General features: G+C 42.1%; 1 protein-coding gene across 5 annotated transcripts in view; it reads left to right on the plus strand.

Annotated features, from left to right (window-relative positions):
• AUTS2 (activator of transcription and developmental regulator AUTS2) overlaps positions 1 to 12,369 on the plus strand; it is a 786,364-nt gene that overhangs the window by 122,888 nt on the left and 651,107 nt on the right. The window lies entirely within an intron of this gene.

The following is a 12,369-nucleotide window of genomic DNA, read 5'->3' on the forward strand; positions in this document are numbered from 1 at the left end:
TGCTTATTTATTTATTTTTTGCACCACACATTTTTTGTTTTGGATATGCAGCAAAGTAAGTCTTCCCCGACCTTGCAGGGCTTCAGAGATAGATGAAGGCGTGTGTTCTTTAAGGCAGCTGGGAATTTATGGTGTTTGAAGAGACTCTGGCTCCAGTGTGGGTTGTTGGCAGCATTGCTGATAATCACAATGTGATAGCAACTGGGCTGTTTTATTTAAGACGTGTTTAAATCTTATTTTCGTGTGCTGTAAGGTTATGTCTTTGCAGGCTACCACAGTTCAGAAGGGAGAGAGGAAAAAAAATACCAACCCAGAAGCCTTTGTTTCAAAAAGTTGCAAGCATCTATCGTTTTCCTTTTGTTTTTGATCACTTGATGTTTTTCTAGATCTTAGGAATAATGGGCGAGTTGTTCATAGAGTGTACCGATTGCTTGTCTAAAGCCCATTTGTATGAAACAGAGCACTGTTGTTTTGCAATCTGTTGGAGCAATACCTTGCTAATTCCCTGGATTAACAGACCTCTCGTGTATGCTTGCATTTGGAGAGTTAGCAAATGTGGTGAACAAATGTTTCTCAAAAGCCAGGAAAATGCATCACAAACTGTGTTCCGTCTTTTCAGTATTCATTTTAATTGCTGACAGTCATATTCCATAGAGGATACAGCAGCGTATCTCTTGTATACGCAGCAGGAGTGTGGTAGTACATGTCCTAAAGCATTTGTTTCTGAACCACAGCAGAGAGTTAGCAGCGGTAGCAAAATGTTCTGCTGATGTATTGTTGATCAAAAAATGTGTAGTAATGGCATCCCTAATATAGTTGCATCAAAGATTTCCTCGGTTATTGAATGTGCAGTCATCCGTTCTCAGTCAGCATCTCTCTAAGGCCTTGCGGCCCAACGCAGCGGATACACGAGGTCAAATGCAGAGGTGTGATGTGTAAAGTCTTCTAGGGCTGCTCGTAACACAGCACGCACGAGGGTTAATTGTTTCACCTAAACAGACAGACTCGATTAGAGCTTATCTATGTAGAATCTAATGATTTTCAACTGCGTATAGATGTTTATGCTATACAGCTTGTTGCAGTTTATTTCCATGAATATATGGGACTAACCCTGACTGATGGGAGCTCACTTGTCGTGGTGTAAATGTATCCACACGGGCAGGTTTCACTGATTTTTTTTTTAAAAACATTATTTTTTAAACCAGCTGAACGTGTTTCAGACCTGTGAGTCAGAGTCCGTAGTGTTTGTGGGAGCAGGGCAGCACAGGGAGAGCGGACATGCCAGGCAAGAGGAAGGAATAGGTTATGTGAGTTTTATAAAGAAAATACAGCGATGATGCAGTTCTTGCAGATGTACTTTTGGAGGAGTTTGAAGATGCATGGTACATACATAAAATACAGGTAGCAGAAGTTGATTAGTAGGTATCTCTGACATAAAATGTCCAAATCTATTGCTCCTTGGTTTGGGGCTTTTTTTGGTATGTTTTGGGTTTTTTTACTTCTACCCTGGCTTTTTTCTCAGGGAACTGTATACAGATTTAGGATGCAGGGAATAGCTGGGAAGATTTTTTTTTCTCTTTTTTGAGTTTGGAGTACATAGACTTAATTTTATTGGTCCGGATTTTGGCGTATATGAAATCCACATCAGCGTTTGAACTCACGGGATCGGTGCAGGCTCTTGGTCTGACCCTTGGGGCTTTCCTGGGTCGTAAGTGACTTTTACAGCTCAGAGAAATACGGATCAATAAGCAAAGATAAAATGTCTGGTGTCAGCATTGTATTTCATTGTCTATCCATAAAGAAAAAGTAGTGTGGAATCATATACAAAGAAAATAACGTGCTTTTTAATTGCATGGACAGCTTAGTTACACTTTTAGAGCATTTTGAGATGTAAATAGATATATATATATAAAACTGAATTGCAGGAAATAGGCCATGTATATAGTTTAAATTCCATGTAAATTATATTAGCATAAAATCTGTTAGACACCATAAAAGCATATATGGGATTTAGCTCCCTTTTGGTTTCACAGGGCTATTCCCCTGCTTTCTGCACCCTGCCAAGCATAAATACGTCTCTTGCTGTCTCATGAGGTGGTCACAAGGCCTGAGGTACCCTCATAAAATGGATTTGAAAGCCTGTTAATTATACAGCATGAAATTGGTCCCTGGCTGTGCATCCCCGTTGCCAGAGGCTCCCCAATAGCTGGGCCTGTGGGACAGCAGTCACCCAGGGGCAAGGGCTTCTCTTTGGCCTGGGGGGCCAGAAGCAGGGCTCCCTGGTCTGCTAATGAGGGGATGGGCCCTGCTAATGAGGGCAGCTGGACTGGGTCTGGTTAATACAGGTGCTGCTGGGCTGGGCCTGTGGGAGGGTGATGCCTGACCTCTTCCTGTCAGGGCTGTGCTGCTGCTGCCCTGGGATGAGGCCCCCTTAATGTGGGGTGACTGGGAGTATGGCAGCGCTCAGGTAGTTCATCTGGCATCGGCACGAGGTGTGGTGTGTCTCCCCAGGAGGGCTGTACCCCCAGGTGTGTCCAGGGACTGCCCCTGGGAGTGGGGCTGGGTGAGCCCAGCCTGTGGGACCCCCTGTGTGGGGCTTGGATGAGGGGGGATCCTGGGGGGTGCCTGCTCTTTATCCTCTTTAGCATAAAATCTGTGTCTGTAAAAGGGAAAAAGAAAGTTCCTTTGGAGGAAGGGTTGAATCCACAAGGGATGTGGGCCTGTGAGATTATGTGATTATATTTGGTCATACCTGCTGTCCTGATTATGTAAAATGAAGCTTTTTGTTAGAGCTACTCTCTTGCATTTTGGCTTTGGGAAGGTACTCAGGTGCATCCCTGAAGTTAAGCAGGTGAGTAACAAGTGTTGATGTAATAACTTTATTTAAATCTCTTATCATCTCTGGTGCTGGGCAGAGTGTGGCCTTGGCTGGCCTGGCCTGAATTAGGGGCTTGCTGCAGCGTCTGAGTTGTTAAGTTTTCCAGAGTTATATTGCATGAAGTTTTTGAGTTGTTATTAAACCTCATTGTTGGAGAGCTACTGGACAGCTTTTTGTCTAGTCCCTGCTCTTCCTCCTGCCAGGCCCTGAACTCCCCAGGAGTTCAAACTTGAATAAATCTGGCTCTTGCAGGTGTCAGGGTGTGCAAATTACACACATCCTCAAGTGCTTTGTTAGAGTCTGTAGTTTGAGAAGTAACTTGCTGGGAAGGGGTAGAAGTACTAGCAGAGCTGTTTAATTCCTTTTAATGAGACTCCCGGCACACTTCTCCAGGTGCTCTCGTGTCAGGTCTTTGGAGATGTTGTGCTTTTGTGACAGGAGCAGGCCGTGCTAAAGAGGATCTGCAGCGATAACAATAGGATGTCAAAATGAAGTGAAACAAGGGCAGGGCAATTTTATGGAGATGACATGACAGGAGGAAAGGGGGGAGGGAGAATTTAAACCGTCAGTACAGATTTACTGAAGGCTTTCCAATGTCAACTAGAAGAAATGTCAGCACGACTGACTTGGCAGTGTCAAGGTGATGGCAGAATGAAGTCCGATCAACTTGGGAAGCATCTCATACTCCAGCTGCAGAGACGGGCTACTGTCAGTAAAGATGATGTCAGGATGGTAATTATTTTGCACATTGTGGTTTAAATAGGGCATTGTTTCTGTTGAGGTAATTTGAATTTAGCACAAGGTAGCAGAATACTCGTTGGAAGGTAAAAGCCTCCAAATTGTGGCTGCTTTCTGTGAGAATGCCAGGAGTTTTAAACCCAAACGGTGAGCCTGCTGCTGGGAGGCAGAGTGCTGGGCTGCACCGAGGACTGTACACTGTGGTGGATATCATTGAGGCCTCAGGTGATCTGAGTTGTGGCTCTGCATGGCTTCTGCATAGTATGGGAGGCACGTTTTAATTTCCCTGTTAAAAACTCTGCCTAGTGAATATGAGGGCAAATGATGGAGCAGGGGAGACAACTGATGTCACGTGGGAGTGCAGCCATTAATTTAGGCAGGTGAGATGGAGGTATTTGAGGATGAACACTGTCACTAATGAAAATAAATGTGTCTATGTGTGATATTGGTGAAAAAAATGGTGCTAAAACAGCTAGCTGTGTTGAAAGTCTCTGGGTGTTGTAGATGGTAGGATAAAGTGGCGGCAGAGGCTGTTCCCACCTCTTAGCTCTGTTTGAGGATGCTTGTAGAGTTGAGTGGAGACCTGAGTAGTAACAAAAAGAAGTATAATGTGTTACTGAAATGAAAATCTGGGCTCTTAGGTGCTCTCTAGTTGTAGGGTGTGGATCTGGTAGCTAATTGTGCCGCACAGTAAGTAGTAGGCCTGGGGTGCCCAGCTCACCGTCAGGCTCTGCCTGCCTCTACCCACTGCTGAGGCGCTCTCGGATGCTGCCACATGCGCTTCCCCTGCGATGCCATCGTCCAAGTGCTAACGTGTCTGGCAGCCTTTCCAAGAAAGGATTTCCCTGTTAGTTAAACAATCACACTCGCTCTCTGTGTGTCCTTTATCACAAAACAAACAAACAGGAAAAAACAGGCTGGAAGAGGCAATCTAAGGACTAGCAATCCAATAGTAAATCCCCTGTCTTTCCACACACACTCTCAGTGCCAGCTGTAGACTAATTAAACTCAATAGTTCACAGGTGTTCCTGGGAATGACTAACGCAAGAGCACTCTCCTCTTTAGGGCTCGTTAACATCTTTTTCAGAGCTCTTTAAATTTCATACACCAGCAACACTGAGCTAAACCAGATGAAAGATAGTAGAAAGGGACTCGAGCTATTACAAGAGTGCTCTCAGTGTTAGCACAGGCTATATCCCTACTCAATTCAACAGCTTATGCATTTTGATGGGTGAATCTCTTGGAGAGCAGTGTAAGAAGGAAATCTGTTTTCTTAGAAACATTCAAATTTCTGTAGCCAAATGAAACTTGCCTCTGGAGCTCACTAGAATTTTACGTGCTATCAGGATGCCCCTGGCCTGTTACACACGCACAGGGGCAACAGAAGAAGAAAGTTTGTGGCCAAATGAAACGGGGTTAGCTATTTTGTTAAGGCTTATAATACCTTCCCAGGGAGAAGTAAACAGAAAGCAAGAGTTCCTCCAGACATCCCTGCTTATTGAGTCTTCCTCTGGGCTTTGACTGATCTAATGGTAATTTCTTTAGGCTCTAGTATTAGAGAACTGGACTGCCTACCTGTAGTCTGATTTAATATGACACAGCTGCACCAACAAGGGCTTCCAGTTCCAACCTGCTTCCACTAACTTTGCTGTGTGGCAAGAGCTTGGATTTTACCAGAGCTCACAGACTTGTGTAGGTCTGTGGCTGGACTAGGTTATCTGTACACTCATCTGCTCATCTTTGGTCATGTTCCTTTTGCCTTTTTTTGTCTGTCTTGCAGAATTACATTTTTGGAGAGCTCTTGTAATGGTTAGGAATGGCATGGGAAAGGAGGTTTTTACTGTTGTTTTCCCAGGTGCCCTAAAAACCTTCTCTCATGGAGCTAGCCCAGACTCCACGTAAGTCTAGCGTGCAGCTTTCCTCCTCGGAGAGAAAACTCCTTGGCTGGAAATATGACAGAATTATTGTGCTCAGACCAGGCAGCCTGGAGAGAGGAACTACTTTGCCTGTGTAAGCTAGATAAAAAATACTTTTATCCCATCAACACTAACTTGATATACCTGATCTCTTGTATGCTTTACTATCCTGCCTCAGTCACGTGCTTTCCAGCAGCCTGGAATTGTTCATGTGTGGATACAGCAGGCAGAAGTGTTGCTGCCTTAGCAGAGTTACTAATTGAAAATAATTCCTAGATTTCATAGCTCTCGTTAGATTCTTCTGTTTATTCCTAATGATATTTTCAATTGTACTCTTTTACGTTCTTTCCTAGACAAGAAAACCACAGTGGTTTACCTAAATCTTAAATAGATTTATTAGTGACTTCTGCTAAATGGGTGCAAGATATCCCCAAATCAAAATAATATTTCCTACATGAGGGAACTGCACCAATTTAATGAAGTAATTTTCTCAATCAATTCTATCACATCAGTGATAGAATCACAATTTTACTATGTGCATAAAATCTGATTTAAACTGCTACAACTTTTGGTGTGGCTATGAGGGGGAAAGAGCTTTAATCCTCCTAAATAGAGATCTGTGAAAAAATTTGTGTTTTCAAGTAAAAAATTATATTCAAAGGCAGTTCAGTCTTAACTATCTTTTTAGTAATTCTTCTCTTTCCTGTGGCATTCTCACTGCTAGCTCTCATAGTGCTTCAGAGAAGGATATAATTAGTTATTAGCTTATGTTGTGTACTTGGGGAAACTGAGGTGGAGGGTGAAATGAGATTTCAGAGTTCGCTGGCCTGGCTATGGAAAGCTGAGAGTAGGAGTCTCCCAATCCAGTGCTCTTTGCACCAAAGTTGTGATGCCTCCCCTATCACTGCTTTGTTTCCAAAAATGCGGAGCACCCAGGTGAGGTGAGTCTGAGTGAACTTCCAGAGTTAGGACTGGATGGGTGGTTTGGATTTGGCTTGTAGAAATCTGATCAATTTAGGGAAAGCCTAAAACCCTTCCAGTGTGTTTGCATTGAGGTGACTGTGTGTACAGAAGCCACTGTTTCAGAGACTGAGAGAAAAGCAGCAGGACAAGTACATATTTTCGTAAGGTGTCAGGATTTGGTTTGTTACTATTTAATGACATTATTTTGTGAGTGTAAAAAAAAAAAAAAGTAGAACTGCAAAAGGTGCAGTGTACAAAGCTGAAAATGGTAAGCAAAAAGTGGGCTGAGTATAAGAAATCCTTCCCTGACCCCAATCCCGCACATCCCTGGGTATCATTGCTTATGACATTGATTTGAGGGTATTTAATGAAGAAATAGACTTCATGGTTTCTGTGCTGGAGACTTCTCTGTGGCTGGCATCCAGAGCTCATTTGCACACCAGTTCTGAAGTTAAATAAATTATGTGACAATCAGTGTAACGCTAAGCTGAAGCACTAATACGATGGCGAAGTTCTTTACAGAAAGCACTGCTTGAGTTGCTTCCTCCCCCCTTTTCAAGATGAGGGAATGTTTAAAAATAACATAGTGATATTCAGTGGTATTTAGCTAATGAGGATGAAAAACTTAGGATCTCACCGTGTGCAGGGTATTTCTCAGTGGCTAATGGTAGAATTCCCATTGCTTCAAAACTCAAATTCAAAACTAAATGAACAGATCTACTGTTGAGAAAAGTTGCTTGTTAGCAAAGGAAGGTTTAGCTGAGTTCACTGGTATTTTCAGTCTGATTTTTAAAGTAATTTTGAATTATCTGTATGAGTGTTTACATATCTGTGTGCAGTAACTCTAACTTATCAAATAAGACTTCTAAGATATGTTTAAAAAGTTTTTCTACGTTGAATTTTGGGGGACAAATGTTTCTAAAGACTAGAAATGGGCCAGCATGTCAAAAGAGGTTGAAGATGACAATATAATCAGTTTTCTTGCTCAACAAATAAATGGCCTAATGATTTCTTCACTATAACAGCAATATAAACCATATATTTTTTAAAATAAAACATTGCATGCACGTGATTTCTCCCCCCCCTCCCCCAATTATTGGATTGTACTAGATAGTGTATTAATGTTTTGCACTCAACAAGAAACAGATTGTTTTTACAATTAAGTATAAGGTTGTGTTTCCTAATGGGTGGTTCTGGCAGTTGAATACACCTTGTTGTTTATTGTTTTATTTTTTTTAACTACTCTTTTCAGAAATGAAACTATCTAACTTGAGATCCCATTTGTTTTGCAGCCAGGCATCTTTTCCCATTTTAGATGATTAGTGGTACACAATGATCAAGGTAGCTTTTAAATCTCTTTTTGGTAAAATAAAAAAATAGAGCCTCCATCCCAAATTGAGTATTGCCTAAATGTGCGTGACTTCTTCAGATACTTGTCTGCTTGATAAGTGAGCCCCTCTCTCTTTGGTAAGAGACTTGCTTTCATCAGATTTAACTAAAGGTGTGCAGCAAAATCTGCTGGGTAGTTGTGAAGATGTATGTGGGCAGGATTTGGGAAACTCGGGGATTCTGGTATTAACGGAGCGGCTGAAAAGTGCAAGTGCCCAGATGCAAACTCCGAACAGCTATATACAGTATATACAAGACTTTTTATTCCCCTCCTTTCTAAGCATATTCTACAAACTCACCTGAATATGTTAGTTTCTGAAGTAATTATTTTCCCTTAAGATGAAATGCATCACATGATTTAGCACAGCTTTTGAACTCCTTATCTATAGAGATAAAAACTGATGTTAAGGTGACTCTTACTTCAGTAGTAGTTTCAAGATTATCTCTTACCCCTTAAGAGTTAATAGGGAGTGAGAGATCTGTGTCTATTTATGTGATACAATTAATTCCAGCATAAGATGAGAGTATAGCCCAAATACTTGGAAGTTTAGTTTCTTGATTTTATTTCTTACGAAAGTGAATCTTCCCCTTCTGGATTCAAGGAAATAATACAGTACTGAGATATAACTTCAGTAGTTTTCTCAAAGGGAAGAGTCAAGCTCTTCTTTGAAGTCCAAATTATAGCTAACTATTACATAAATCCAAAAGCAAATATCAGCAGTGCCGTATCACATCCAAAGCACTACCCCGATCTGGATGAGTAAAAACATGTTAATTTCTAAATATGTGATTTGCTACCAAATTGAAAGCATAAAGCTATATAATGTCAAACCCCCACTTTTTAAAGTGCCTGATAACTTTTGGACTTTGCAGATTTTGGTTGCACAGTATAAAACCAGTAGGTTGGTTGGGCTGGGCTGGGCTGATCCTTTTGTGAACTCAAGCCATCCGATGCGTTGGTAGTCTTCAAGCCTGTTCCTGTGTGCGTTTGGGTGCCATCCCCAGTTCTAGGGGCCTGGCTGTCGGTGCAGGAGCTGCTTCTGACAAGGGAGGAGCTGCAGTTTGTGGGTCTGCGTGCAGAAGAGGGGACGGCGTCCCGATGGCCTCATTCGGCTGGTGTTGCCAGGGAGTGTGTCTGTACGCCCGCAGAATTGCTGACTTGTTTGGAGGCCTTGTCAGCTTGGCAGTTTGATCTGTGTTGTGACTAATAGGAAAATAAGCAAAAGCAGGGAGAAGGCCTTCCTGTTCTTGACTACATGTAAGTGCCATTTCTTGATAGATATTCTTGTTCTTTCATCAAACAGAGGGCAATATACCTGCTTTGGGTTGCTCTCATAAGTGATTCTGGTGCAACTGTGAGCTCGACATCCCTCAGCTACCCCCTCCACAGCTCTGCACGCTGTTTGTGTCCCTTCTGGGAAGCTTGTTGTGGCTCTGTTCTAGCAGAAGTATCTATTGCTGCTTCTAGTTCTTTTCTAAACAGGACAGACTAATCTGGTTTCTCAGCTGCAGCACCAAGAGTCAAGTCCTTCATAGATTACCTTGTGTAGCTTTGACTGGGTTTTGTTTGTTTGTTTGTTTTCTTGTTCTTTGTGGTGGTTTGTTTTTTTAGCAATGAGGAATTGATCCAGATTCTCTTACAACTCTACAGACTTTAAATGATGACGTGAAAGGAGAATAGTATTTGTTATCTTGCCATTCAAAACTATCCTGTGGCTTAATTCATTAATGTTTATAAGACATTTATAAGATGTATTGACACAATTGGAGGGAAGCTGCTCTGCTCTGGTAGAGGGTAGGGCTAGCACTGAGATGCAGCAAGCAGGGAACACTAGAAATGACAAGGCAAATATGCCCAAAAGGCTTGATTTGGTTATTACAGTTAGCTTCATGTCTGTCTGTGGGTCAGCAGCAAAATTTGATAAGCAAAAATCCTCAGACACTTTTTATTAAGGTGAACTTCTGATTCGTTCAACTTAGCAGAACTTCAGTAGTATCTTCCTGTGAATAAGAGCTGTCTTTTCCTCCTCTGCCCTGATGAGTCAGTGCTAAGGTTTTTGCCTTGTCCTGTCTCACGGGCAGCTGCACTTCTGTTTTGGGAAAACTGTTATTTTGGGGATCCTTCTGGATGAAATGCAGGCAAATTACCATCATTAATAATCCTCTGGAGCCCCAAAATATTATGTATTTTAATGCTGTTTTATAATCTGGAGGATTATAGATGTTTTATGGCCCTCTGTAATAGCCTCAAACACAAAAGAATGTTGTGAAAAAGGAAACGGGAAAATACTTGGCAACATTGAAATTTCAAAGCTAAAAATACTTCAAGCAATCTTACCTGAATTCCCCTGCAGATTAATTAGGACATTCTTTCAAAAATCTTTAAAAATGCTGGACAAAGAACAATGTGATGTTCAGTGATGAAAGTCAAGTGTTAATGGGAGAAGGCATTATACTGGTTTCCCTTTATCCCTGCTCCTGATGATGCTGTGGATCTGACTTGCAGGTCAGGATGGCAGTTGGGGATAATGCACTTAGGTTTGCTAGGAGAAGGAGTTTGCCTGGCCATGGCTAGTCATGAATTAGTCATCGCACAATACCTCCAACTGGGCTGAGCCCATTTCAGGGAGTTCTGGTACAGTCACCTCAATGAATTTGAAGTTGCGATTGTGGCTGACCTCTCTAGGTAGCTGGAATAGTTTTTCCCCACTTCGTTGTACCGTATGTCTGTGATGGGGAGGGACGTTGTAAGTCAGTCCTCAGAGTTAGCTGACTGGCTGGAAGAGAAATACTTGGCATGTCTTGTAGTACGGGCATAGAGAAGGGTGAGGGTTTTGTTTTAAATTTGTGCCATTTGTAGTGATAGATTAATGGAGATGTTGGTCACCATCCTGACAGGGCCATTACATTGCTCACCTAGCACTCCACATTCAGCTGAAATATGTTTCACTGCCTGTGTGTGCTGTGGCAAGTACAGTTCTCCTTGCGTGCAGAGAAAGGAGCACCTCTGTTTCTGCTGAAATTCCTCATTTTGAAGGTGGGTTACACGGCAGAAGTTGGAAGCTATCAGTTAAAACTACATTTCCATAGTGCCCTTCATGCCAAGCCTCTCAAGGCACTTAAGAAAATACTGGAAGCTGTACAGCATGAAATAGCATTGGCACGTTGCTCAAGAAAAACAAACCTCCTGCCTAGATTTGAAAACTGAAAATTTGCAAGACTGATTACTGAGCCTCCAGCCCGAGGAAAAGAGTTAAAAAAAGGACCAAGTTAGATCAAGGCAATTTGGGGTGTTCTTCAGTGGTGGGGATGACATTTCCATCAGTTGATAATTTCTCTGGTATTTTTCTCTCTGTTATGCCAACACACCATCTTCTTGACAGCCTAGGCTATTGGATTGAATTTCTCTTTTCTGCAACAACAGCACAGTGAACCTTCTTCAGCTCTTACTTTCCTCCTCCCCCCGCCCAGCTTCTGCTAATGTGACTCTGATCTTGGAGATAGCAGGTCCAAGCTGAGTTCTCACTGCACAGTATCTTGCCTTCTGATATTTTGAGAATGCAGCTCTCCACCTTCCTTGGACTGTAAACAGGGAAAATGTCTCTTTTCTTTTGCAAAGCAGTCTGACAATCCTGGAACCCCATACCATATGTGTATATTTACAGAAAAAGTTAACTGTTTTGCAAACATTTCCATTGAAACTCCTTGTGCAGTCCTGGTATAGTGGATCAAACCAATGAGACTTGTTGTGGATCAAGTATATGAGATGATCTTTTCATTATAAACCCTTCTAGCCTGAGTGGACATCAGTGAAGACAGTATGGATTTCTGAGGTGAACGTAGAGAGAAAAATCACAACTAATAGGTGTTGCTCATAATAATGCTAGTACAGAAATCAATTGAAGTCTGGTGAGAAAAGTTAAACCAGTAAGACTTCCTGGTTTTACTGCTAAAATTTATTACAGTCTCATTTAACATGCTTTAGCCCATTCTATTCTCTGAAAGTGATGTGGAGAGCAGGCAGGTTTTGGAATTTAATCTTTGGGATCCTGGGGGGTTTTAGAAGCAGCTAGGAAACCGGGAGGGAGCTTGTTTTCTTGGTGAAGGGCTGCAGTTGTCTCAAGAGAATCGATTTCTCCCTTTCAGTTTGCAAACATGTAAATTTTTCCCCATAGAGGTGGGTAGCCTGGTGTAAATCCACTGGCAAGAAGTTGTTCTCAGTTGCCTTTGTAAGAATAGTCGTCTGAGCATCTACAGTGACATTTGGGGGAGGTTCTTGCTTGCTTTGGGTTCTGGGCATGTATTTTCATTACTGTTGGCGAGCAAGAGAGAAAATGACTGCTTTGAGCTGTAGGTTGTAGGGAGCAAAAGCAAGCCATCTCTACGAGGGGAAACAGGAGAGATTAAAGGAAGAGCAAAAAACTAGGTATTGATTTTTGTTAAATATGAATGTACCAGAGAGCGGATGCGTAGTGAGAGAGATGA

Source organism: Balearica regulorum, chromosome 19 (genome assembly GCF_011004875.1).
Source record: "Balearica regulorum gibbericeps isolate bBalReg1 chromosome 19, bBalReg1.pri, whole genome shotgun sequence".
Taxonomy (NCBI): Eukaryota; Metazoa; Chordata; class Aves; order Gruiformes; family Gruidae; genus Balearica; species Balearica regulorum.